This window comes from Heterocephalus glaber, unplaced genomic scaffold (genome assembly GCF_053883595.1).
Source record: "Heterocephalus glaber isolate CG9 unplaced genomic scaffold, H.glaber_assembly_v1.0 deba00001461, whole genome shotgun sequence".
Taxonomy (NCBI): Eukaryota; Metazoa; Chordata; class Mammalia; order Rodentia; family Bathyergidae; genus Heterocephalus; species Heterocephalus glaber.
In genome coordinates this window covers 25,821,159-25,847,682 of record NW_028258308.1, presented here as the reverse complement: position 1 = coordinate 25,847,682, position 26,524 = coordinate 25,821,159, and the positions used below count along the sequence as shown (strand labels likewise).

Genomic DNA, 26,524 nt, shown 5'->3' with positions numbered 1-26,524 from the left:
ATTGTGCTTCTCAGATTGAAGGTCTTTGCTTTTCCATCAGGTGGCACTCAGCAGCAGCACTCACTGTGTTCTTAGTCATATGAAAATGCAGTGTTGATAGAGTTATGCGCAGCCAGTATAAGATAATGCAAGAGAGGTAGCGGGGGTTGAGTCAGGGGACACTGCAGGTGAGGGCCTCTATCTACTTCCTGGAGACTCATTTTACCTCTTAGGCAATGGTCTCCTTCAAGGGACCTCAAGATAGTACATAGAGTGACGTATTCTTCTTTTAAAAACCACATAGAAGTTGATTAAAAGTTTTCCAAGGAAATTTATAAACATACATTCCAAACCCCTTTTATTTATGATCCCCTCTCAAATAATTTTATAATCAATAAGTCTGACAGGGTCCCAGGAGCATCTCCTGCCTGGAGAGTAATGTTATTTACTTCAAACTTCATAGTCAGGCTGTATTTGCCAAGCACTGTTTAAAGAAGAAACACACACACTCCAAGGAGATTCACACACAGCTGCTTGGAGCCTCTAGAAGTTTCCCAAAGCTCAAGACTATTCTCTTCAGCCTGTATCTTGAATTCATCCTTATCCGTGTTATCAAAATCTAAAATAGTAGTGGAGAGGGAGTGCAGAAATAGTATCAGGTATTCATTCATTCAGTGCCTTCTTCCTCCCATACAAAGTGCTTAATGGCAACTCATTGCTTTGTGAAGAAGATTTCAGTTATTTGATGTGATTATGACTTATTTCAAGTGTGTGTGGGGAAAGTTCAAAATATTTGCCATTGAATTTTACTCGTGTCATGGGAAAATTATGGAACATCTCATAAAAAATCACAGTGATCATTTTTGATAGCTTTAGCTCCAAAACTGGAAACTTGCAGAAAATTATAAAAAAACAACAACAAAAAAAAACAATTGAAATGGTTTGCAATTACTGATGACCTTCTTCTCAAACCCTGCTATTTTATCATTTATGCAACACAATCTGTGATTTTAGCTATTAGCTTAAATTTCTCTGTCAATATTCTTCCTTATGTTAAGATTTCTAGGCCCTTCCATGTGGCATCCCAGCAACAAGAATTCACTCATTTCAGATTACCAAGCACCTGGATATTTACATAGCAACATCTACAGCACCAGATGGTGATTTATGCTTAATAAATAAGGTCATTCTGTATGCATATTTATAATAATTCTGCTCAGTTAAATTTCAAACATTTCAAATTTTTTGTTACAGACTTCTTTTGACTCCTTTTTAATTACCCATAGATGGTTCTCATAATTAATAAACTATTTCTTTAAAAATTATATATATATGTAAATGTATTGAAGAGTGAACATTATTATTTATTAGCTAGGTACTTCTAAGTAGTAATGTAATAGGATTGATCTCAGTAATAATATCTACTTTACTCTTTAAACTGAGAATTGTGATGGTTTATTTCATTTACTTGCCTCTTAATCAACTATAGACTCATATTACTTTTTATTGTTTCATGCAATTATTTCTGTTGTAGATTTTTTCAACATAAGAAAACTGAAAACTTGCACACAATTCTTTCCTAGCTCTTACCCCCCCCACAGAGCCGTACGTACTGTAGGACATATTTGATATTCAAATATTCTATTAGAAATAAATATTTTGATAAGAAACTTGATTACAGTTCTCTCAAAGATAAATGAATTTTTTGACACTGTTTATAGTCTTATCCATTTGCCTAAATTCCTTTCTTACTCTTGAAGTTCATCCTTTCATTTGGTATGAGATTTTATTTTCATTATTTCAAATTATCACTTATCTTTACATGTTTAGATCCTAGAATTATTAAGTTTAGATTATTCCTATTTTGTAGACTTTACTATTTTATGTGATAGAGGAACCAAAGTTCTTTCTCCAACAGTGGAGAAGGAGGTTGGAAGATAAATTATATTCTTAAATACATAAAGTAGATGATCTTACCCAAAAGGATGACTTAGCATATATTTTATATTGTCATTGTAAAGCAATGTTTGAAAGTAAGCAGAAACACAGGCAAATGAAGGAAGATATGAATACCAGTATTAAAAACTGGACAGAAGATCCTAGAAAGAAAGAGGAAAAGAGACAGAATGAAAAAAATTATTCCAGAAAAAAATTCAAGAGATTTCAGATTGACTTTTATAGGACAGGTGTAAGTTTAGGAACAAGTTACAAGAAATGTAAGTGAGCTGTGATCACACAGAAGATAGAAACTAGCAAAAATGTTCTTTTTAAAGGAAGTAATTATAATAAGAAAAATCATCTTTTTAATCTTAGAACTAAAAAGAACAATTTATAGGTTAAAATAAAATCTTATAAATCAAAGATACTAAAAAAATAAGGAAACTACTTACCATCTTGGATGTAATTTCTGAGAGAAAGTTTTTACTAATTTATAATCTAAATATTGGAATATTTTTAATTATAAGAATAAAGAAAACACATTCTACAACATGTAGAAGGGTAAGCAAGGTGATTCAATACCATGTAAACTGGTCCAGTAAATATCAGTTATTTCAGTACTCACTTTGGAGGAAAATATGGTTTTCTCAAACTTCATAAATTTACAGTATGTGGTTCACTGCTCTGAAACTTATCCCCAGCTAAAATATTAGCATATTTAAAGTGAAAAAATGAAATTTTTCAAGATTAGAGTAGAGCTTATGGAAGCAATAGTATTCCAAAGTTTAAGACACTGATACCCGATTTTATTCACAAATATATATGCTCGCACCAACTGATATTATGTTAAAATCAAATTCAAGAATAATACACTGTGTTTTCCATTTAGTTTCCAAACATCTATTTAGTCATTTTCCTGTACAAATGAGTGTGTTAAATAGACACAGATAATAATAAGTTAGCAAGGCTGCTTGGGAAACAAATATTGGACCCCACCATCAATTTTTGCATCTAGGCCAAAGTCCATCTTGTCACTTATTGACTTAGGAGAATGAGACAATGTGACTCTTGAAAGAATTTCACCAAAATGTAGAGTTTAATATTCTTCTGTAAAATGAGTTATTGAAATATATATTGTCCTTAGAGAGGTTCACATAGAACTTGTTTAGCTGTAAGCTGTCAGGAATTGGGATGGAGGCTAGAAATTTTAATAGCTTGTGTGTCCTTGAGCCTAATCCTCCCTCAGTATAAACACAAGCATAATAGAATCTTTGATATGCTTTTCCTCACGAAAAAGCTCTTCAGCCAAAAGTGATCATGCATTGTCATGGAGAAATGCAACACACAAGTGTGATGCCTATCTCATGCCTACTCAACATTATTTTTCCATCAAACTTAAGAGTGCTTGTGGATCAAATCCATGTAAAACACCCAATCTATTTATTTCTTTTTTCCTAGTTTGTACCTGGGTATAGCCTCTTTTACTAATCTATATAATACATACTTAGAGTTTTTCTGCTTTTGGTCAAAGGTTGAAATAGAAGGCTAAATTTCCTGATAACCGTGGCTCTGAGGAACATCCTCCTGTAATGTAAGGATTATGAGTTAAACAATCAGGTGATATGAGGAAGATGATTTGAATATGAGTAAATAGTCATAATTTTGTCTTGTGCCATTTAAATTTAATATGGGAAAGTAGGTGAAAAGAAAATGGTGTTCCCTTTTGATCTCTGGGAAGACTTTACAGACTCAATGTTTCTTCCTAAGTTTGAATGGCTTCGCATCCTCAAGCTGTTTCCGGTAACCATTTATGTCAATAACTCAAAACTTTTCCTTCTCAAAGGTGAAATATATAATTTCATTGTGAATGATATTATAAAAATAAGATAAAAATATCTAAAAATACCCAAAGATCTTTGAAAACAATGCCTGTAAAGAGGAAGACTTTGCAATTTATCTCCGTGAGAAGGTGGAATTGAGCAAATTAAATGATGAAAGTTCAATGTAAAAGATGAAATTTCAAAATTATATATGTGCTTTGGAGTATCTTAAGATGTGGAAAGAATCTTTGGTGCTGCTTCTTTTTATAATTGTACACATTTACATTCAGTTCTTCACTGAAATAAAATGAGAGAAACTACGATTTTGCAGCATCCAAATTTCACAAAACATTTAAAAATATCTTAAATAGACATAAGTTATTTCTGTCTCACAAAAGTATTTACAGGAAAACTCTGAAAGGTGGCAAAAAAGCTTGCATTTCTGAAAATATATTACCTGAACGACATATATTTTAATACCAAAAAATAGACTTGGAAATATGTATTTAATCTAGAAGATTTTGCACCTGCAGAGAGAATAACTTTTCAACTAAAAATATGCTCATGGAGAAGAATCAATTACAAGTATCAACAAATTCAGTTTTTAACTACAAATTGTATCTTGAAGGAAATCAGCAAACACGGTACCTTCAAATAGCTGCTGGTTCAGTATCTTCTGTTAAGTAAGAGAATTTCCTTCTCTGTCCCTAAAGCAGAGATCTCCTACACATATAATAAGTACTATGGTTCCTGTTCTTATCAAGTAGAGTCAGCAAAGTTTTCACTCTTCTAGGAGTCACTTCTGCAGAAACAACTGTTCTCAACTTTTTTCCTAAGGCTTATGAGCTCCCTGGAGGCAATTTAAAGGGATACATTCACCATATATTCATCAAATAGATTCTGCAGAGGAGACCCTTCTTCGCCAGGCTTCATACTTCCACACTTTAGACTGTAAATAACCCAGGCTTTATTCTGTGCCTGTTACGTAAAAATCTAATTCTTGAACTCAAAAGGCCTGACTTTTGGGGGTTGACTTTTCCCCTGTTTGATTTTTTAATACTTGTTTAAATTTTCTGTTGGAAGTCAGTAATTTTGCATTAACGTTTTCTTAGGAATGGTAATAAAATTAAGGCAGAGTCTTTTTACAAAGGTATCATTGTTCTTCATTCCTTTTATTCCCACCAACTTTGACCTGGAGAAGAATACAGCAATAGTCAAAGGTGAAGGAAAAGAGGGGGAAAGGACTTTAAATTGCTTTTAGTTGGCAAAAGAGGTGCCCTTACATGGACTGCTGGCTGGGGTCAAGCATTTTTCTGACTTATTGGCAGATGAAAGAGGATGAGGTCTCCCAGGAAATATTGAGGAGGAAGTAGTCTGAGAGACAGCTTTATCTTGGGTGCCCTGGTTATAGTCCCATCCATTCATTTGAAGGCAGCTGTTAAAATCAAATGATTGCTAGATTTGTGGCTTCCAAATCTCTTCCAGCAGTAGCCTTACTCTCTCTTAGCACTCTGATTCCCACACCCTTACAAACAGTTCTAACATTAGGTACAATTTTGTTTCTTTTTATGTTTTTAGTCTTGAATTTATTTCATTGCTCTCTTTACCATCATCTTAGATATTTTACTGCAATGAACTTAAACTGTAAATAAGGGTATAAGTTTAACTTCTTATTTTATAATTTTTATTTACAAAAATATATCCCGTACTTATAACTTTAACAAAACTTCCTAACTTGAAATGGAGACTTGAATGCTATGTGTACAAAAGGTAAGTAGAGGGGGTATGAGGGCGAAGTTCTGTAAAGCATAAGGTTTCTGTTTTCCACAAATGGAATAGGAAAGAGGTCCTTGGAAAGGGTAAACGGAAAGAACAAAATGTGCTCAAGCCAAGGTAGGATGATAGTAGCATTTCAACCATAAGTTGAAATAGCCGAGTACTGATAGGGAAGGTCTGTGATCTTACTCAGAGAGGAAGCCTGGCCTGGAGCAGGGACATTTGTGGATATCAGAACAATGTCAGCTGAATGGGAAAGGAAGATCTAGGAGGCAAACCCAATGGAACTTCTACTTTTGGGCCTAGATAACATAAAGTTGGCTTTAACAGACTACTAATGTGGGAAAGTCATAAAAACATCAATGGAAAAATTAATGAAACTAATTTCAATTTAAAGTAGTTTCTAAAAGTTTGAGTAACATCTTTACCCTCTCCTAGTTAGATTAGGCTCCACTATCGTTAGAAACTTATCTCACCATAAATGAAAACAAGACAATGGATCAAACCACTTATATAATAAAAGAATCAGGAGGAAGATACAGATGGTTCAACAGCTCAGACAAAGGGTTCAGATAAAATGCATGCGGTAGCTGCAATGAATGCTACTCAACCTCCTACCACCCCTGCCCCCAGGAGGTGGTGAGAAATTCTGACCTTTGTAAGCTGGCTCTGCAGCCACCTTTCTCCTCACTTTGCAGACACCGATAGAGCCCCTGGCACGAGCCCTGGCATTAGGCAATGATGCTTGCTTGCCTAATGCCAATGCTCTCCTTAAAATTTCTGAGCCCAGGAAAATTCTACTGTAGATCAGATAGCTCAAGATGCTTGAATTCAGAAAGAGGAGAATCAAGAGATCTACTATCATTGTGCTCAATACAATAGCTGCATAATATTGCACTGATGCTTAACTGTGTGAATATAAGAAAACTATAAGTTTCTTAAATAAGATTCAGTTACCTATGTTTATGTTTTAGATCTACATTCTGTATGACTAAAACAAACATTTAACTTTTGATTTTTTCTATAATACAGGGATAATAACATAGACTCTTACCAAATTGCAGAATTGAAAGTCTCAGATAAGCCTGAGAGTGTAGCTCTGTGGTAGAGTGCTTGCTTAGCATGCATGAGGCCCTGAGTTCTATTCTACTGCTGTTAAGAAATAGAAAGGAAAAAGAGAAAAAAATCTCAGATGAAATTTTTTTAAACTTTTCATTAAGTTTATTGGTACATTTTAGGTATACAATATAATTACATTCATCATAGGAAATTTACATCTTTACATCATCTCTCTGGGTTCTTATTTTTTCCCCATTTCCCTGCCCTCCCTTCACCCCCTCCATCCTTCCCTATTTACAGAGACTTTGTTTCCATTTTTTCCTTTTCTCATATTTTGGTATCTGTCGTAGAAGTTCAAAGAAGTTTATAAACAATTGTGTTTTCTGTCAAATACGAGTGAAAAACACATTCCCCAAACAGTGAAAGTACCCTTTATATTAGTAAGAAGAATAACTTTCCCCAAGGGCTATATGTGTAGTTTTCTCTCTCCCCACCCCCACCACTATAACTTTTTTCATCATCAATTAATATGTTTCTCAAAGTCATAATATAGGATGCCAAAAACAATTGACTCCTCTTTTTAAAGTTTGTTTATTATTTTTGGGCATTTATGTCTCATAGTTGCTGGCCTACTATTACCTAAACTTTTAACTTTAGTTTCCAAGTGATATGTAAAATAATTTTAGAATTTAAGAATCAGAAAGTACTCTTTCCTTCTTCCTTCCTCCCTCCCTCCCTCTCTCTCTTTCTCACTCCCTTCCTTTCCTGGCACTTTGGTGTGTGCTTGGGTGCTAAATCTGATGGCAAGCCTGGGATGAGTGCAAGACAGGTAGGGAGATTTGACACATAAAGAGAGAGGTGGCAACACAACAAGGAGGCAGAGCCTGGAGCAACACAGCCACAACGCAAGATGCAAGATGTTCCACTATACCAACGGTATAGAGTAGCTAATTCACACATATTTAGTGACTGAGAACAACACAAATATAATCAGAAGTCTGATTGTTCTCCCTGGGCCAAAAATCAAGGTACGGTCAGGCTTTTCCTCTTAGGTGGATGGAAAGGAAAATCAATTTCTTTGCCTGATTTAGTCTCTAGGGCCACACACACTCCCTGGCTTGTGCTCCATTCCTCCATCTGGAAAGCCGGCAATGGCAGGCAGAGTCCTTACATTTCATCTTCTGAGCTCCTCTTTGCCTCCCTACTCTGCCTTTAAGGATCCTATGACTGCATTTTGCCCACAAGGATAACCCAGAATAATCTCTCTGTTTTAAACAGTGCTGATTAGCAACTTTAATTTCATCTCCAACATTAATTCCCCTTTGCCATGTAACATATTCAGAGCTGCTGGCAACTGGGACATGAACATCTTTGACCATCTTTACTTTTGACTGAACAAGATGAAATTCTTAATGTAAATTACTTATTTATTTTTTGGAACTGTGGATGGAACCAAGAGCCTCACACATACCTCACTCTACCAATGAGTCACATCTTCACTCCCTTGGTTTAGGTTCAGAATCACCCGAGCAGGGGTGAGCAATTTCCCCAGAAAGCCTTTCCTACTCAGTGGTTTCAGTAGGCATTTTATACTAAGCACTGTTGGTCCTAACCCTGCATGTATCACACTGGATCTCAGCCAGTTAGACCTACTACCTGGAAAATTCTCCCTTCTACAATTCTTAAATATTAAACACTTTCAGAAAACTCTTTTAGTATGATTATTTGTGCCTCTTTTCATTTCAGTGACTCCTATAATTCAAACAATTATTGTTTCTCATTTCTTTTTAATCTTCTATGACATTTAATTATTATATAATAATTATTATATAATAAATATACATATATTAGTTTGATATTTTTGATATCTGAATCCATACACATGTATTTCTAGTTACCCATTAGTTTTTAAGTTTATTTAAGAAATAAACAGTTCTAAGTTGCTACTCCATATAAGAGTATCATATACACTTAGAACTTGTTAGGGACTATATATAGGTTGCTCACAGTGAAGTGCTTCCAAAATACAATATTAAGGCAGGTATATAATAAATATTCTCATTCCAAAAGGGAGAAAACGGAATGAAAGAAAAGTTGATATGTTTTAACCAAATCAGGCCAAACTTGATGGAATATTAAGATTTGAGAATAATCCTCTTTGGCTTTAAACTGGGTCTTCTAGACCCACTGAGGCTGCAGCATCACTGCCATGGGGGTTTAAGCCCAGTGCTTAATAGGCAGGGATAGTGCCTCCTAGGTTCTGCTATGCAGTGTTGCCCCTACAACCCCAGGTATCCCATCCTTATAACTTCTGGAAGCTATCTGCTCTGTTGAAACCTAGGTAGTGGCCTTGAAAATTTCCAGATCACTTCTGGAATCCTTCTTCCCTTTTCTTGAATGATAAAACATATTTACACCTTCCTTTATAATTTTTTTAGTCTTGGCTGTCAGTGTTCCTGCTGGTATTATTCTTGGTAGCAGCAGAGTAGCCTTTGAGGTGGCTGAGGAAATCTATGGTTCACAGGCATGCTTATCTCCTTACCAAATGGTTGGCCTGTCTCCCTCAGTGTTCTCCTCTGAATACTCTTTCTCATTTTTTTCCCAATACGGGCATATTGAAAATTTTTCCAGTCTTTAAATTCTGATTCCTTTTTGTGTAAAAATTTTATCTTCATGTTTTCTTTTCAAGTTTTATTATAAGCAGTCAACTTTCTCAGAATTCCTCTCAGGTAAATGTTCAATTTCATTGTTTACAAGATCTGCCATTCACAAACACTAGAAGTAAACAGAATTCAGTCACATTCTTTGTGGATCTATAATAAAGATTTCCCTTTCTCCATTGTGTAATAACATGTTCTGTATTTCCAACTGAGACCTCATCAGAATCACTAATGTCCATATTTCTACCACATTCTACAGATTATTTAAATATTCTTTCAGAACACAGAGACTTTCTAGATCTCCTCTTTTCTGTCTGAGCCCTCACCAGAATCCCTTAATAGTAATGTTGGCTTCTTATAGTGTACATCTCAAAAATCACCCAGCCTCTACCTATTGTCCATATCCCAAGCTTCCACACAGTTGAGGTATTTTTTACAGCTGGACGCCACTTCTTGGTACCAATTTCTGACTCAGCTGGGGCTTCCTTAAGAGAATGCTATAAACTGGTGACTTAAACAAGCAATATTTACATCTCAGAGTACTGGAGGCTGGATTAGATTCCTGATCAGGTTACCAGCACAGTCAGTTTCCTGATGAAGCCTCTCTTCTTGGCTTACCAATAGTCATCTTGTATTCTTACATGGCCAAGAAAGAAGTAATCTTGTGTTTCTTTTTATAAGGGCACCAATCCCATTCACAAGGGCTCCATACCCAGAATCTAATGATCGCTGAAAGGCCTCACATCCCACCTCCTAATACCATCATATTTGGGCCTAGAATTTCAGTATAGAAATTGGAGGAGGGTGGGCGCATTCAGTCTGTAACACTGACAGAATTTCTGTTTGACCTATTGTATCCATCTCTTTGTTCATTTTCATGATTAGGCTGTAATCTTATCTGGCTACCTGTAGTGATTTTTCACATCTCTGTGGGCTCTCTTTTTGCGTGATCTAAGACCAGGTCACACTTGAGTCCCACAGCCATAAGGACATGCACTGACTCCGGGCACAGAAGCCTCTTGCTGCAGCTAGTGATGATGCATGCTGAAACAAAAGTCTCTTCCACTGGAACTCAGGTCTGTCCCTGGTGCCCATCTGCACCAGCCCCATCTGCAAGCATTGGTCTAGTGATTGCTGTGCTGCCCAGATTGGAGGATGAGAGGTATAGACCCCTTTTCACCTGAGTCTCACAGTTGCAAGGGCCTGCACAGTCTCAGAACAAGTCCCACTCAAAGCTGGAAGGGATGCAGGAGGAAACTTGAATTTGTGCTACTAGCACACAGGTCTCTGCCTGATGCAGGGTCTGGCCTACAGACCCCATCTGTGAATTCCAGACTGTAGAGTGGGACTTCTGTTCCTAGTGGGTGCTGGGTCTCACTTGATAGGCTTAGGCATCCAGCTCTGAGACAAAGCCCTGTGTTAGCTCTCATGCTCTGCTCCCTGCTCTGCCTCCGGAGGTTGGGGGAAGGGTGGTGGCAACAGTCACCAACCGGCCTAACACTGTGCCTACACCTTAGTCTGTGGTTGGCTGGGTGTAGGAGTCATGGGACTTTATCTGATACTGAGTTTGAAGTCTAAAGCCTGTACTTAATTCACCCTCCCCTTCCCAAGTGGCAGGCATCTCTCAGTGCTGCACTGCTTGGAGTAGGAGGAGGGGTAACGTGGACAGCTTTGTCCTTTCTCTCTATTTCTATAGACCTTTTTTTTAAAAAAAATACTAAAAGCAGCCATTATGGTCTCTTGCTGCTGATTTCCTTGGCTCTTGTGAAAGCAATTTGGTGCATGAATAGCTGTTCAGCTTGGTATGTCTGTCTGGAACCAGCCCCAGGAGCACCTTACCCAGCTGTTTTCTTGCTTTCAAACCTGTGGCAGTTTCTGCTTCCTATAATATGGCTCGTTTAGTGGTGTCTCCCAGACTGCAAATGAAGGAAGGAGAAGGAGAAGGAAAAGGAGGGAGAGGGAAGGGATAGGGAGAGGGGGAGGGGAGGAGGTGCAGGAGATGGAGGGGGGGGGACAGAGGGAGGGAGGGAGAGAGAATTTTAGAGGGAGATTTTTATGAGTGAGGACTGTGAATAGTGTTATAATTTCTTCCCATCTTCTGTTAGTCAAACTTGGTGGCATTGCCTTGATGACATTGCCGTACCCATCTCCAACTACATTACCAGGAGCGGGGCAAATAAGCATGGAAAAATATATTGTTTTTCTGATACATGTCAGTTCTAAATAATATTTATCATATAATTACTAATAGAAGTAAGTTTGCAAAGAACCCTTCAGAAGGGTTTGAATATACAGGTTTTATAGATCTAGAGAAATAACATGCTACAAAGAAATATTTTCCCCATTCTCTTCTACAATATCTAGGGAACAACACAGAGGTATTGAATAGCTGGGACAGAGGAAGAGGATATGAAAATGAAAATGGAGAACTGGAGCCAGAGACCAAAATGCTTCCGGACCAAATCTTGTTCCTACTTTTCTGTGTGTTCTTCCTTCCACAGAGAATATATAAAGAGCCCCAAATCATTGTAATGTCCATGTGATAAAAGTCAATGCTTCCTGAATGGACAAAAAGATTATGATTCAAGACTTCCCACTAATAAGTGCTGCCAGGGGCACTTCGAATGAGCCAGACACTAGTCTCCTTGCATTAGTATTTTTAACTTTTACAACAAACTATGAAGTACTTCTAATTGAGTCAGTTTTATAAAAATGAAAATTTAAGTGGCTTAAACACTATTATGCAGCAGAAACTAGTGGATCCAAGATCAACTCTCAGTTTAACTGAACAACAAATCTTTGTATAACGATTATCAGTTAAAATATAGGTCACTCAGTTAAAAATGAACTTCATGTGAACAACAAATTCAAATTTTAATGGAAGTATGTCCTAAATATTTTATGTAATAATTAAACTATAAAATTAAAAAAAATTTAAATACAAAGTTAAGTGTTCATCTCATGTTATTATTTGCTCAATTTGGTAACCTATTAAGAACAGATGATTTACTGTATCTCATTTTAATTACTACAATTATATTCTTTTCTCTCATCTTTACATTTTAATATGATGTTCTGATTTAACCTTCATCTGTAATCATATATTTCTGGCATGACTTGTAAAGAATTGTCCCAATATTATTGCCACAGGATTAACATTTTTGTAAGCATTTAGTTAAATACTTGAGCTTGGCTGCTTCCAGAAGAGAGCACATAGTGTTACAATGTGTTATGTACAGATAATGAATTTTTAATTGTGAATGTATTTATTGAAGGCAAAAGAAGTATTAAATGCGTTCTCATGGGTCAGTAATTGCAAATTGAGGAATGCTTTTTCCTAATCCACACTAGTCATACTATATTTCTTCTGTTTTCTATTGTCCTTGCTTTGTTTTTGAATCTATCCCTTTCCACCTATCTTTTCTTTCCAATCCCCTAAGCTAGGCCAAGGATTGCATTTTCATTCTGAGGTAAGTTTACCCCGAAGTTACCTACCCTATTGACTTTATTATTATTTTGTTTTTTGCTGTTTCTAATTTATATAAATATCTGATCTCTCCTCAAAGCAATCAAAGGCTCTAAAGATGCAAAGTGCTTGCTGTACCATTGCTGCCTCTGTGTAGAGGAATTGATTACAGTGTCTGTTGCTTTAGAGTGTGGCCGGAATATCTGCAGAGAATGTCATATATTCTAAACATCTTTACACTAGGTATGCTGTTGAACTGTGCCCCGGTCATCCTACCACAAAATTCAATTGAAGTAAATGTGTCTCTCTAAAATATTGTCTTCACTCCTGTCTCTTCCTCATTGTTTACAATTTCTCCTCAAGTTCCATTCAGACCATTATACTCATCCTGTTTCCACCAAGAATATGAAAAGAATAGGGCTGGAGAGGTAGTTTGGTGGTAGTGTTTACTTTGTTGAGTCCAGGTTCAATCCTTAGTACTGGAGAAAAAAATAGAATATACCAAGTCCTTCAATCCAAATAACATAGTTTTCATTTCTTTTCTCTTGTTATCTTCTGTTTTCTTTCTTTTCGTTTTTTTTCCTTTTTCAGTACTAGGAATTGTATGAGGTTTTCTGTTTTGTTTTTTTTTGAGATAGGGTATCACTATGTAGTTCAGGCTGGCTTCGAACTCACAGCAATCCTCCTGCCTCAGCTTTCTGAGGGCTGAGATTATAGGTGTGCACCACCACACCTTGCTCAGTACTAGGAATTGGATTCATGGCAAACCAGGAATGCTCCGGTTTTATTTTATATTTTCAAACAAGGTCTTGCTATGTTATCCAGGCTGGTTCCTTCTGCTTTAGCCACCTGAATAGTTGGGATTACAAGCATGTGCCACTGTCCTGAACGAACTTGTCATTAACATAAACCAGCCATGGATGTCTTTCCACAATGTTGGGGTTTATGAAATTACAGTAAATATCCAAGTTAGATTGATTTCATCAGCCTTATTTTGCTGAGTACTTTAGATGTCACTAGATAGCTGATAAGCAGGCAATCACAGATTCTTTTATTCCAATTTTAATTATTAGTATCTCTGACATTCAAGCCACACTTCAGATTGTAATATGTGGGTATAGAAGGCTAAGAGCGAGCTATAGAGGCTGTGAGATTCAAAGAAGCATGACTGAAAGAAGCCAAAGTCCACACATGTCAGAAGTCAACACAGGTGGCCAGTTGAGATTATATAACAGGCAGAGCTTGTTCAAGGTGCAGGGTTTCTGAAAGCACAGAGCCAGTTCAAAGCCCAGGTAGAGATGGCAGGGAGGCAAGCAGGCAGTTTTAATAGGCACAGTAAGCAGGGGACTCCAGCTGAGCTGAGGCCAGGGGACAGAGAGCCAGAGTTCGTCATCCATAGATGCTGTTTGCCAGGTGGTCTGAAAAGATGAGAGGCTGGTGTGTGTGTCACCCCTCTTCCCAGTATTGGGTGTTCCTCCTCTATATGATCCAGCTGGAGGGGGTTGCATCAGTCATTGGTCTGGTGTATCCCACAGCTCCCAGGCTTGGTCTTCTCCGATATGGCTTGGATATGTCATACACCCATATTTCCCTGACTTAATCAGATAAATTTATAATTTTAAAGAATAATTTACATATTAGTTTGTCCCTTATGATTAAGCTTTGCTGCTGGGGGAGGGGAGGTTGTGCTTGGTAAGCATGGTGTGTTCTTGGTAAGCATGGTGTATTCATCACCTGGTGGTCTTCTGTTTGCATAGGCAAAGCTACAGGGTTGTTCTGCCTCAGCCTCTGTACTCAAAATGGAGCAAACTGCTGCTTTATAAAATGGAGTCACTCAAGGCAAGGCCCAGCCTGGCAGCTACTATTCAAGTATACAGCATGGAATAACTCACAGCAGGGAACAGCCTGCTTTACAAGCCATTAGTCCTGGCAACACTGTCTACTTATGTTTGAGCCCTCTACAAAAACTCAGCACTATTGCCATTTCTTCTTTCGGGACACAATCAACTTTAAATATTATATCCATTTAATATTTTGTTCCTTTAAAAATTCTAATGAAATAAAAATTACCAGAATGTTTGATAATAATGTAATGAACATAAAGGAGGGCTCTAACTACCTGAGAGTTAAAAGGGATTAAGGGTCCAGGGGAAACTTCATGTAAAGCTTCTGACTATAATCCTATTTCTATGTAAGTCTGCATTGTCTTAATTCTTTTTTTCCTGAAATTCTTTTATTGGTATATTTTAGGTATACAATACATTTGCATTTATCATTGGGTGCTTGTATCTGTACATGTTGTATCTTGGTTCTTATTTTTTCCCCATTCCCTGTCCTCCCTTCACCCCCTCAACCCTTCCCTATTAACAAAGACTTTGTTTCCATTTTTTCCACTTCTCATAATTTTTCCTTTCACTACTTTCCTTTCCCTTTCCCCTCCCACTTTCCCTACCCCTTTGGACTTTTTGTTCCTATTTAAAATTATTAATTATACATTTTAATCATTTTAATCCTTATTTACACTATCAGTTTCTCACACCAGAGAAACTACTCGGTAGTTCCACATGTGTGTCCTATTTATTTCACTTAAGAGTATGGCCTCAAAATCAGAATATACATTGTTTTCAGCTGTACACTGGTCATTCTCCAAAATAGACGACATACTCGCTCATAGAATATATTTGAGTAAGTGCAAAGGAATTGAATTTATCCCCTGTATATTATCAGACCACAGTGTGATGAAATTGGAGAACAATAGCAAAAGAAACTGAAAAAAATTTCCTAAACACATGGAAATTGAACACCACACTTCTGAATAATCAATGAGTCACAGAGGAAATTACAGAAGAAATCAGACAGTTCCTACAATTAAATAATAATGACAATACGACATACCAGAATCTATGGGACACAATGAAAGCAGTCTTACAAGGGAAATTCATAGCAGTGAATACTCATATTAGGAAAACAGAGCAAGGCCAATTAAACAACCTGATGCTGAATCTCAAGCTTCTAGAAAAAGAAGAGCACGACAAACCCAAAGCTCATACAAGGGAGGAAATTATAAAGATTAGAGCAGAAATCAATGCAACGAAGACTAAGAGAATGATACAAAAGATCAATGAAGCCAAGAGTTGGTTCTTCGAAAGAATAAACAAAATTCTCAAACTCTTAGCCAACCTTATCAGAAAAAGTAAAGAAAAGGCCCAAATCCATTCAATGAAGACTGAAAAGGATGAAATTACAATGGACCCAGCAGAAATCCAGAGGATCATCAATACCTACTTTGAGAAACTATATGTCAATAAGATGGAAAACACAGAAGAAATGGACAGATTCCTACATATGCATGAATTACTAAAGTTGAATGAAGAAGACCTAAAAATTCTAAAAAATCCAATATCAATCAATGAAAGTGAAAACATAATTAAAAACTTAACAACTAAGAAAAGCCCGGGTCCTGATGGCTTCACAGCTGAATTCTACAAGACATTTAGAGAGGAACTACTGCTACTACTGTTTAAAATCTTCAGTGAAATTGAAATGGAAGCAATACTCCTGAATTCATTCCTAGAAGCAAGCATCACCTTGATGCCCAAGGCAGTGAAAGACCCAATCAAAAAAGAGAACTATAGGCCAATCTCACTAATGAACATAGATGCAAAAATCCTTAATAAGATACTGGCAAATAGAATGCAGAAGATCAGGAAGATCACACACCCTGACCACGTGAGATTCATCCCAGGGATGCAGGGGTGGTTCAACATATGCATCAATAAATTTAATACACTATATCAATAAAGCCAAGGACAAAATCATATGATTATTTCAATAGATACAGAAAAAGCATTTGACAAAATCCAACACACATTTATGATCAAAACCATACAAAAAATTGGAATATATGGTCTCTACGTCAATCTGGTCAAAGCCATGAATGAAAAACCAACAGCCAATATCATAGTAAATGGTCAAAAACTGAAATCCTTCACACTAAAATCACGAACAAGACAAGGATGTCCACTATCATGACTCCTATTCAATATAGTTTTAGAAATATTAGCCATGGCAATTAGACAAGAGAAAGAAATAAAAGGAATAAAGATAGGTAATGAAGAATTCCATTTGTCATTATTTGCAGATGACATGATACTCTATATAGAAGACCCCAAGAACTCCATCAAATGTCTTCTAGACTTAATAACCAAATTCAGTCAAGTAGCGAGATACAAGGTCAACACACAAAAATCAATAGCTTTTCTATACCGAAACAACAAACTCACTGAGAGAGAAGTAGGACAAACAATTCCTTTCACAATAGCATCCAAAAAACTGAAATACCTACGAATCAACCTAACAAAAGAAATCAAAAACCTCTTCTCTGAAAACTATAGCACTCTGAAAAGAGAGATTGAAGATGATAGCAGAAAATGGAAAGACATCCCTTGCTCCTGGGTAGGAAGAATCAACAGAGTAAAAATGGCCATACTTCCAAAACTGCTATATAAAGTCAATGCAATCCCAATTGAAATTCCAGGAGCATACTTCATGGACCTTGAGAAAACAATCCAAAAATTCATTTGGAAGAAGAAGAGACCCAGAATAGCAAAAGCAATTCTAGGTAACAGAGACATGGCAGGGGACATTACAACCCCCAATGTGAAAGTATACCACAAAACTACTATGATAAAAACAGCATGGTACTGGTAACAAAACAGACCTGAGAAGCAGTAGAACAGATTAGAAGATGGAGAAACAACCCCAGATACACTCAGTCATTTCATCTTTGACAAAGGAGCCAAACACCTTCACTTTAGGAAAGATAGCCTCTTTAATAAATGGTACTGGAAAAATTGGGTTTCAACTTGCCAAAGATTAAAACTAGACCTATATCTCTCACAATGCACTAAATTAAAATCAAAATGGATTAAAGATCAAAGTGTTAAAATAGAAACACTGGACTGGCTGGAACAGATGTTAGGTACAACTCCTGAAGACATTGGTGTAGGAAAAGGTTTTTTGAACAAAACATCAGTTGCCAGTGAACTAGCACAAACTATCAACATGTGGGTTGCCTTCTTATTAAAATGCTTCTACACCGTAAGAGAAACCGCCAACAGTGCAAAGAGACAACCCACAATGTGGGAAAAAATTTTCACCTGCTGTTCCTCAGACAAAGGTCTACTATCTCAAAACTATAAAGGACTTTAAAAAATCAGACCTCCCAAATTTAAAGACCCAATCCAAAAATGGGCATCTGAAATGAACAGACATCTCTCAGACAAAGAATTAGAAATAGCAAATAAACACATGAAAAAATGATCAACCTTCCTGGTCACTGGAGAGACACAAATGAAAACAATGTTGAGATTCCACCTTACCTCAGAAAGAATGGCTGCTATCATGAAATCAACCAATAACAAATGCTGGGGGCGGGGGGGGGGGAGGAACCCTGTTCTACTGCTGGTGGGAGTGTATACTGGTGCAACCACTGTGGAAATCAGTATGGAGATACCTAAAAGAACTAGGACTGGAAGTTCCATATGACCCAACTATTCCCCTGCTGGGTATCTTCCCCAAAGAATTAAAAGAATCATACCACAGTGATATATGTGCACACATATTCATAGCAGCACTGTTTGTAATAGTTAAAACTTGGAAGCAGCCCAATTGCCCATCAACTGGAGACTGGATTAAGTAAATGTATGTGTGTTTTTTTAATGGAATACTACTCAGCCATAAAAATGAAAAATCAGAGACATTTATAGCTAAATGGATGCACATTGAGGCGATACTCTTAAGTGAAATAAATAGGACACACATGTGTAAATACCAAATTGTTTCTCTAGTGTGTGAAACTAAAAGTGTAAATAAGGCCTAAAAAGTATATTAGATAATGTGAAATAGGAAGAAAAGGGGCAAAGGGGAAGGGGAAGTGAGAGGCATAGGGGAAAGGAAAGAAGGATATGGAATTGATATGAGAAAATGAAAAACTGGAAGGAAAGGTTTTGTAAATAAGGGGGCATAGAGGGGTTGAAGGGCAGGCAGGAGAAGGGGGCAGAATCAGAACCAAAAGAGATTATGTAAACGTGCAAATTTCCAATGATGAATGTCATTATATTGCATACCTAAAATGTGCCAATAAAATATGAAAATGTTAAGAAAAAAGAGTACGTCCTCAATATGCATCCTTTTAGCTATAAATGTTTCTAGTTTGTCATTCTTTATGGCTGAGTAGTACTCCATTTTATAAAGAAAAATACCCCTCATCTTCTTTATCCAGTTTCCAGTTGACGGGGAGTTGGGCTGTTTCCAAGCTTCAGCTATTACAAACTGTGCCCCTATAAACATGGGTGCACATGTATCTCTTTTGTATGATTCTTTTAATTCTTTGGGGAAGATACCCAGTAGGGGAATTGCTAGGTCAAATGGGACCTCTAACCCTAGTTCTCTGAGGTATCTCAATATTGATTTCCACAGTGGTTGCACCAGTATGTTCTCCCACCAACAATGGAGAAGGGTTCTTTTCTCCCCACTACATTCTCTTAATTCTTAATTTGTTGCTGATGCGTTTCAATAAGGTATTTTATCTATAGTTTCTCAACTTTGGTCTTAGTTGTATATATCCTTAAATAATGTATACTATTGATTTGCATTTATTTAAATTTCTTATTAATGAAGTTGAACTATATCTCTCCAGCAGCGTTTCTACAGTTATGAAGTCAGAACTACGTGAGATACATTTTCATTGGAAGTGCAAATGAATGCATAGTACAAATAGGTTCCTATAATTAATTTCCATTGGAATCTTAGGATTTTTTTCTTTGCTTCACATCCTTGCCAGTACTTGCAACTGTTCAACTTTTTAAAATTTTCCACAAGTTAAATGATATTTTATTTTGGTTTCATTTGTGTTTATAGTTTCTAAATAGATTGCTTTCTATCCATTGCTTGTTTATATATTTTCCCACTTTTTTATTGAGTCCTTTGTTTGTTCTAAATTGATTTTAGATCTTCTATGGCTCTTTGGAAACCAATTACAGTCAAGTGTTTCTGGTTTTCAACATCCTCAGATTCAACCAACCATGTAAAGCTATTTTTAGAAATTAGTCCGTACGGATCATGTACAAATATTTTTCTTGTCATTTCCTAAACAATACAGTGTCAAAATTATTTGCATAGCATTTTATATTGGGTATTATAAATAACCAAAATTGATTGAAAGCATGCAGGAAGATGCATACAGGTTATACGCAAAGACTTGAGTACTGGCCCATTTTAATAACTGAAAGGCATCTTGGGACCAGTCTCCCACAGACACCCAGTGATGACTTTTTCTGTTTTTCTGTTTGAATTTCTACAAATATTTTTAATAAATAATTCCTTTATTATATAAATAATGAAAGTAGATAAAGATAGAAAAGTTCTCTTTGAACAAAAATTAAATACAGCTGCTCACATAACACAATGGTCAATGCTTGGATTTTCTCTTCAAATAATGGTATGACAACATACATACAGCCGGATAATGGGAAGGGGCAGCACTGAGGACTGAACCCAGGGCCTTCACACTAAGCTACATGCCCAGTCCTTTTTAAAATTTTGAGATGTCTCACTAAGTCTCTAAATTGCCCAGGCTGGGATCTAACTTTGGTCCTCCTGCCTCAGCCTCCCAGAGTGCTTGGATTACAGGCCTGTGCCACCAAGTCTAGTTGTGGTAAGTTTTTGTAGTACTTCATTGTTCCTAAAAGCATATTACATTAACCTTTACTTATTTATTTAAATTACTTATGATATTACATTAATCATAATCTGTTTAATGTTTAAATACCATTAGAATTAAACTTTTATCATTTATGGAAATTTCCATGCAGGCTTATGGAAAAATGTCCATATGTTAACATATTTTACTCTTCAGAGAAGTCACCTCTAGACCTCTTGGATATATCATTCTTTCCTACAAAAGTGTAAGTGACTCATAAGTTCTCTGAATTTCAGTATTAAGGAGTACTCACGTTGTCTTTCCATGTTTCATAAGTTCTCAATTTGTCGTAATAACTTCCTTTTTTCAAGTTGAAATCTGATCCAGTTGCTTTTAAATAGCTTTCTTTTTTCCATATTTCTTTCCAGGAGTTTTTGAATTTTTCCAAATAACTTTCTTTTTCAGATTCTTCCTTCCATATTCTGTCTCCTTTTTTTACAGCCATTAATTCAGCTTTAAGTAATTTTCTGTGAATTGTCTAGTAAGTTTTGGAATTATAATTCAGCCCTTTAACAAGAACAGTTTTGCAAAGGCTTCTTCGCAAAATTTCTTCATTCAGATTCACGCTAAAATATCCACCTATTAACAGTAGTTTAAGACCAAAAGATCAGGCCTGCGGATTTAGCTCAGTGGTTCTGCCAACTGCCTCACAAGCGCAAGGAGCTGAGTTCGATCCCATATTCACTAAAAGGCAGCAAAAGAGCACTGAATTTTCCTTTCCAAGAAGTTGGAATCATAGTGCTTGGGAAGCTTTGAAATCTTTTTGTATCCATACCTTCCCAGCTTCAGTGAGTTCTACTCCAGCCAGCTTAACCAGCAAAACACCACATGGTTCTTTTCTCCATGAAGATATAATAGTTAAAGTGATGGGAATATGTTCAGTTTCGAAACCATTCTCAATTATCCGATGTAATTGTCCTCATAATTTAACATTCTTTTTTATAAATTCTGCTGGAATATCTGAAGATCTTATAAATTTTGATGTCAGTCGAACACTTCTTAGAAATAACATTATGCCACCTATGACCATTCCAGTGCTGATGCTCTGGAAGAGGCGCAAGTGATCATCTGCCCACCGTGAGACCCGCGCCACCACATTGGGGGCCGCCCTGTCCCCCCGGGGGATGGTGACACAGAGCCCCCTGGCCACCCTGCCATGTAGGAGGCTTCCCAAGACCACCTAAAGATTTTTAATGTAGAAAAATTCACTAATATTAGAGTTTCTGTATATTTTTTTCTCATTTAAGAAATATTTTGCTACAAGGAAATTTTACAGATTTTTCCCTATATTTTACCTCTTGTTTTTATGGTTTGACTTTAAATAAGTAGATCTTTGATTGACCAGGAACTGAATTTACTTTTATCAATATATGGATGACTAATTATCTTAGCACATTAATAGAATATTTTTTCACAAATTTCTACCATATATAAAGTTTTCCTATATATGTTGATCTATTTTAGGCTCTAGAACCAGTCATCCTCCTTTAATTAGGATAATGTTATAGTATTTTGGAATTTAAAGAAGTAAATTTCCTCATCCAGTTTTTGTCTCTTTTCCTTTTTTAAGGATTACATGTTTTTGTTTTCCTTTTTCTTCTTCCAACTAGCTTTGGAAACAGTCTGTCAACTCTGAGTAAAACAAGCAAACATCAAAAACAAATTTGAGAATCCTATTTGCATTTTGTTTAGAATTATACTCCAAATTAATGTGAGAAAATCTGAGGTTTTTTTTTAAAAAAGCAAAATCCAATGCTTCTATTCGTAAACATGGGATATTTTTGATTGCTCCTACCAAACTCTTCTTTCCTCCCCTTTTCCTTCCACAGGTACCAGATCGGCATCATAATATAGAACTCTCCCACTTTCTTCACCCTTCTAACTTCAGATGTTTGTCCTCATAAATCGATCACATTTTCCAATTACATTTTGGTGCTTTCTTTTTGAAGCACCTAAACTACAATGTCTTTCAAAACAGTTTTATCATTTTCTTCGAAAGTTGTTCTCAGATTCTCTTGAGATTTTAAAGGTTAAAAAACAGATACCAATTATTGGCCTGTTTTTCTAAAATGTATGCACAATGCATAATACAGTGGATTACATTTAGTGACGCTTCCAGTGAGCAAGGCCATCAGGTTATTATGCTCTCCATGATAATTATTATTACACTAATGTTGTAAGTATGGCCAGTGTGTCTAAAGAAGATTAAATAATATGCCTAAGGTTATCAACCAGTGAGCTAGCAAAAATGGAGGATTATGTTTTGAACCCAACTTTCTTAGCTTCAGATTTTTGTATTCTTTCTACTACACTTTTCACCTACAATGGTAAGAACGTAAGTCCTACATTTCTTTGTTTAACCCACAGCCTGAAAGACCTTATTCCATCATTCAAGACGTCTCTGTGAAAAGTATGTAACTAAACTTTGAAAATGTCTCTCAGCTAGGTTCCCTCTGTTTCTGACCTGCTTGGCTTAGTGGGGAGTGTTGTTCACCATCCTCCCCTACCACTCTGCCTTATTGATGAATCACTTGTTAGTACAAATGCTGGACAACCGTTTTTTCCATTCTTTTAAATTTCTAGTTCTTTCTACTTACTCCCACTGTATAAAAGCTACAGATTCTAAATGGGAGAACACTTGACCATAAAAAAAATGCTTTATAACTAATTTTTTATACCTTCAGCCTCTCTATTATTTAAGTTGTAAATGTTTTATATTGTCTTTAATTTATTAAAATATGCTGTGAGAAGTCAAAAAATGTTCAGAGAGCCCAGTCAATATGCCCTGGCACCAACACACAAGGAAGGTTATGCCTCCTTGGCTAAGCAGATGCTTAAGTCATTTCAAGGCTTCTTTTAAAGTTCAAAAATGAAATTATTACTTTACAGATATGTCCACACAGTGCTTAGATAAAGGGAATGATAAGAAAGCAGTGAGTGATATTTTACATGAACAAATACTTTTTATGGTCTATTAACAATTCTGTGCTTGAACTAGTACTTATTCATAGTATCTTCTAAATGGAGCATGATTTAAAAGTACTGGATTATAAAATTCTGTATTACATTACCAGTAGAATAAAGTGATAAAAGGGTTGGATTGTTTTCAAAAGACAATGAGAGAGCTCCTACAGGACCAACCAGTTTGTGCATAAGATAGGTGGGAAGTGGAGAAATGGGACTCTCTTTTCTGAATGCTGAAATATATATATAAAAAACACATTTCAGGGTGTCCAAATAAGTGACAATACCAGAAATTGGGATAAAAGGGACTGTGGTTTTCTTGATATGAACAGATGTACAATTAGGATTTATTGGACCATAGGACCCAGCTGGACCAAAAGAGAGAGGGTGCTGGCATGGACAAAATGTGACCAATAGATCCCATTTGGCTGGGCAGGGTTTCTACAGCCCTCAGGCTAGCAGGGAACCCCTGAGATAAGTAGGCACTGAGTCCTGCTAATTTAGCAGCCACACTGAGAAGACAGATTTCTGAGGAACAAAGACAATCAGGACTCTTAGGAAATAGGATAGATATCAGGATTGTAGCTCAGTGATTTTAGATTAGGCTTCTAATGCATTTTCAGTCTGATTTGAAGAACTGACCAGACAGAGACATTGATTAACTACACCTATTTATTTACTAAGCCCTTCGGCAAAATATGAATAATAAACTCAGTATTTAAAACCTTGGTGACTCTTGTTTATTAGTATATCTTACTCACTTTTGTACCATGCACTCCCTAGGTAAATACTTGCCTGTTGTTAGTTCTTAGTAAATCTGTGGTGATGTTCTCTCTTTACAACTAACCTGTAAGATGAAAGAGAGTATTAGTTTAGAAGTTCAGAACAGGTCTTTTTAGACTAGAAACAGTAGTAGGCAAATGGTTGTTGGTAGACTTAGAAGAAGAAAGTAAGACTCCTCAGTCAAGACATAGCTAAAAATATAATAAAATGAAGGTTTCCAACTCAGGCATTTTGTGTTGCTATGACAAAATGAATGTCCAAGACTAGGTAATTTATAAAGAAAATGAATTGATTTCTCATGGTTCTGGAGACTGAGAAGTGCAAGGTCAGGGAGTGTGTCTGGTGAGAGCTTATTTCCTGGGTCATAACATGCTAGAAAGCAACACATAATGTGAGAGTGAGAGCTTGCAAATTCAGGTCCTTTTTTCCTCTCCCTGCAAATCCATTAATGCCATTGTGGGAGTTAACTTTTGTTAACCCTAACAAGAGGCCCACATCCAAGTACCTTCAGCATATAAATTTAGGGACATTTTCCTGCATATGCACTTTGGGGGAACTCATTTAAACCATAGCTGTAGCAAACAAGCAGTTAAGAGGCATTTGGGCACTAGATGAAAACCCCAGAAGAAAGAAGAAGTAGAAGAAAGTGGTATCTGAGAAAGGAAAAATAAGATCAATGAGACATTCCTAATGTTGGAGGAGTTCAACAAGAGGGATGCTTAATCGTTGAGTCTGAGATGTTTATGTACTGGAAACTTGTTTTTCTGAGTCCTCAGACTTTATATTTGTTATATGTCTTCCTCTGCTCATAGAGAAGGCAGTCCCTCAGTTTAATACCAAATGAATCGTTGATTTTATAAGACATCACAGTTCTAGACAGTAAGAGTAAAGAGAAATTCAACACATATCACTTTCCCATTTTGTAATTCAGTATGGGTCTGGCATTAAAAATATAGATGTTAAAGAATTCTGATCATTGTAAATACATATTTGTAATCTTTCAAAATGATGCATTTTTAAATTTAGCATCCTACTGCATGCTTTCACATCCTAAAAGTTAATTTTAAAAGACATTAGAAAAAGGTAGCTAAAATTTCAACACAAAGGGATTAAAGTGAATATATAGAATTCTATGCATTCTCCCTATAACCAAAGCTTTTAATAAAATCCCTGTAGCTATTATCTTTTGCTGTTGGAAATTATTTTTTTCCAAATGACTTCTTGTAGAATACCAACATTTGAAAATTACTCTGAATTGCCCTCACATTTTTTTATTGATTTTTAACAACAAGCTTGTATTATTCCCATTTAGGAAAGTTGATAGCACTTGTGGAGTATGAACTTGTATGGGGTGAAACTAGCACAAACTTCACATCTTTTAACCATGAGACTAAAAGAACAGGAAGCACTGCCAAGTGAGGGATTAATCCAGCTATCATGGCCTGTGCCACAAATTTGTTCACTTAAACTTTCCACACAACATTTGTGACCTTTATGTACCAAAGGGTACCTTGCTTAAGCCCTTTAGGAAAAATACAGAAATTAAAGCAAAGTTTCTATCACTAACAATACTGGCACTTGACAATGTCATAGTATAAGATATATAATAAAATAAGATATTTATGCCAAAATGATTAATCAGAATTAATAAAAACTTAATTATCTAATATTAAAAATTCACTATACACACATAAAATTCTGACTACAGAGTGACACCTGTCACACCACTCCTTACTTGCAAAGGAGAAACAAGTTTTCTCTGCCCCATCTCACTTTGTCTACCTAGACAGCAATAATAATAGTGATGTTAATTTAAATATTATTAGACTGCATAGCTTATGCATATTTTCAGCATAGAGTCTCATTTTTTCACAATTATGACACTGTGCAAATATTTTAATCTAGAGATGCCAAGTGTTCAGCACAGAAAATGTTACAGCTTGTTTAATTTCAAACTACTTATCAGGAACATTGAAGAGGCTCTGACCCAGATTTTGTGGCCAGCTCTGTGGCTATGCACAATGGAGAGGAGTATTGCCTTAGCTTAAACATACTCCTCTCCATATGGAGCTGATGTTATGTCCAACCAGCCCCTCAAGCCTGCAGATAACAGCTCTCCTTCTAGTCAGTCATCACTTTATAGTACTTCTTCTTCCATGCTGACTTCACAGTGGCTCCCAGATGCCTCTTAAATTCAGTTAAAGACTTCTGAATTGTAGTTTTTGTTCTTTTAGCAACTGGCTTGTTTTCTACTCTTTGTTTTCTAGCTGTTGTCAACGTTTTATCCTGTCGTGACACTACTCATAAAAATCTCCTC

General features: G+C 36.3%; 1 pseudogene; it reads right to left on the bottom strand.

The window, feature by feature from the left end:
- Positions 1–20,645: 20,645 nt before the first annotated feature.
- On the bottom strand, positions 20,646–21,618 carry LOC101697601 (mitochondrial inner membrane subdomain organizer 1 pseudogene; annotated as a pseudogene).
- Between the last annotated feature and the right edge of the window lie 4,906 nt (positions 21,619–26,524).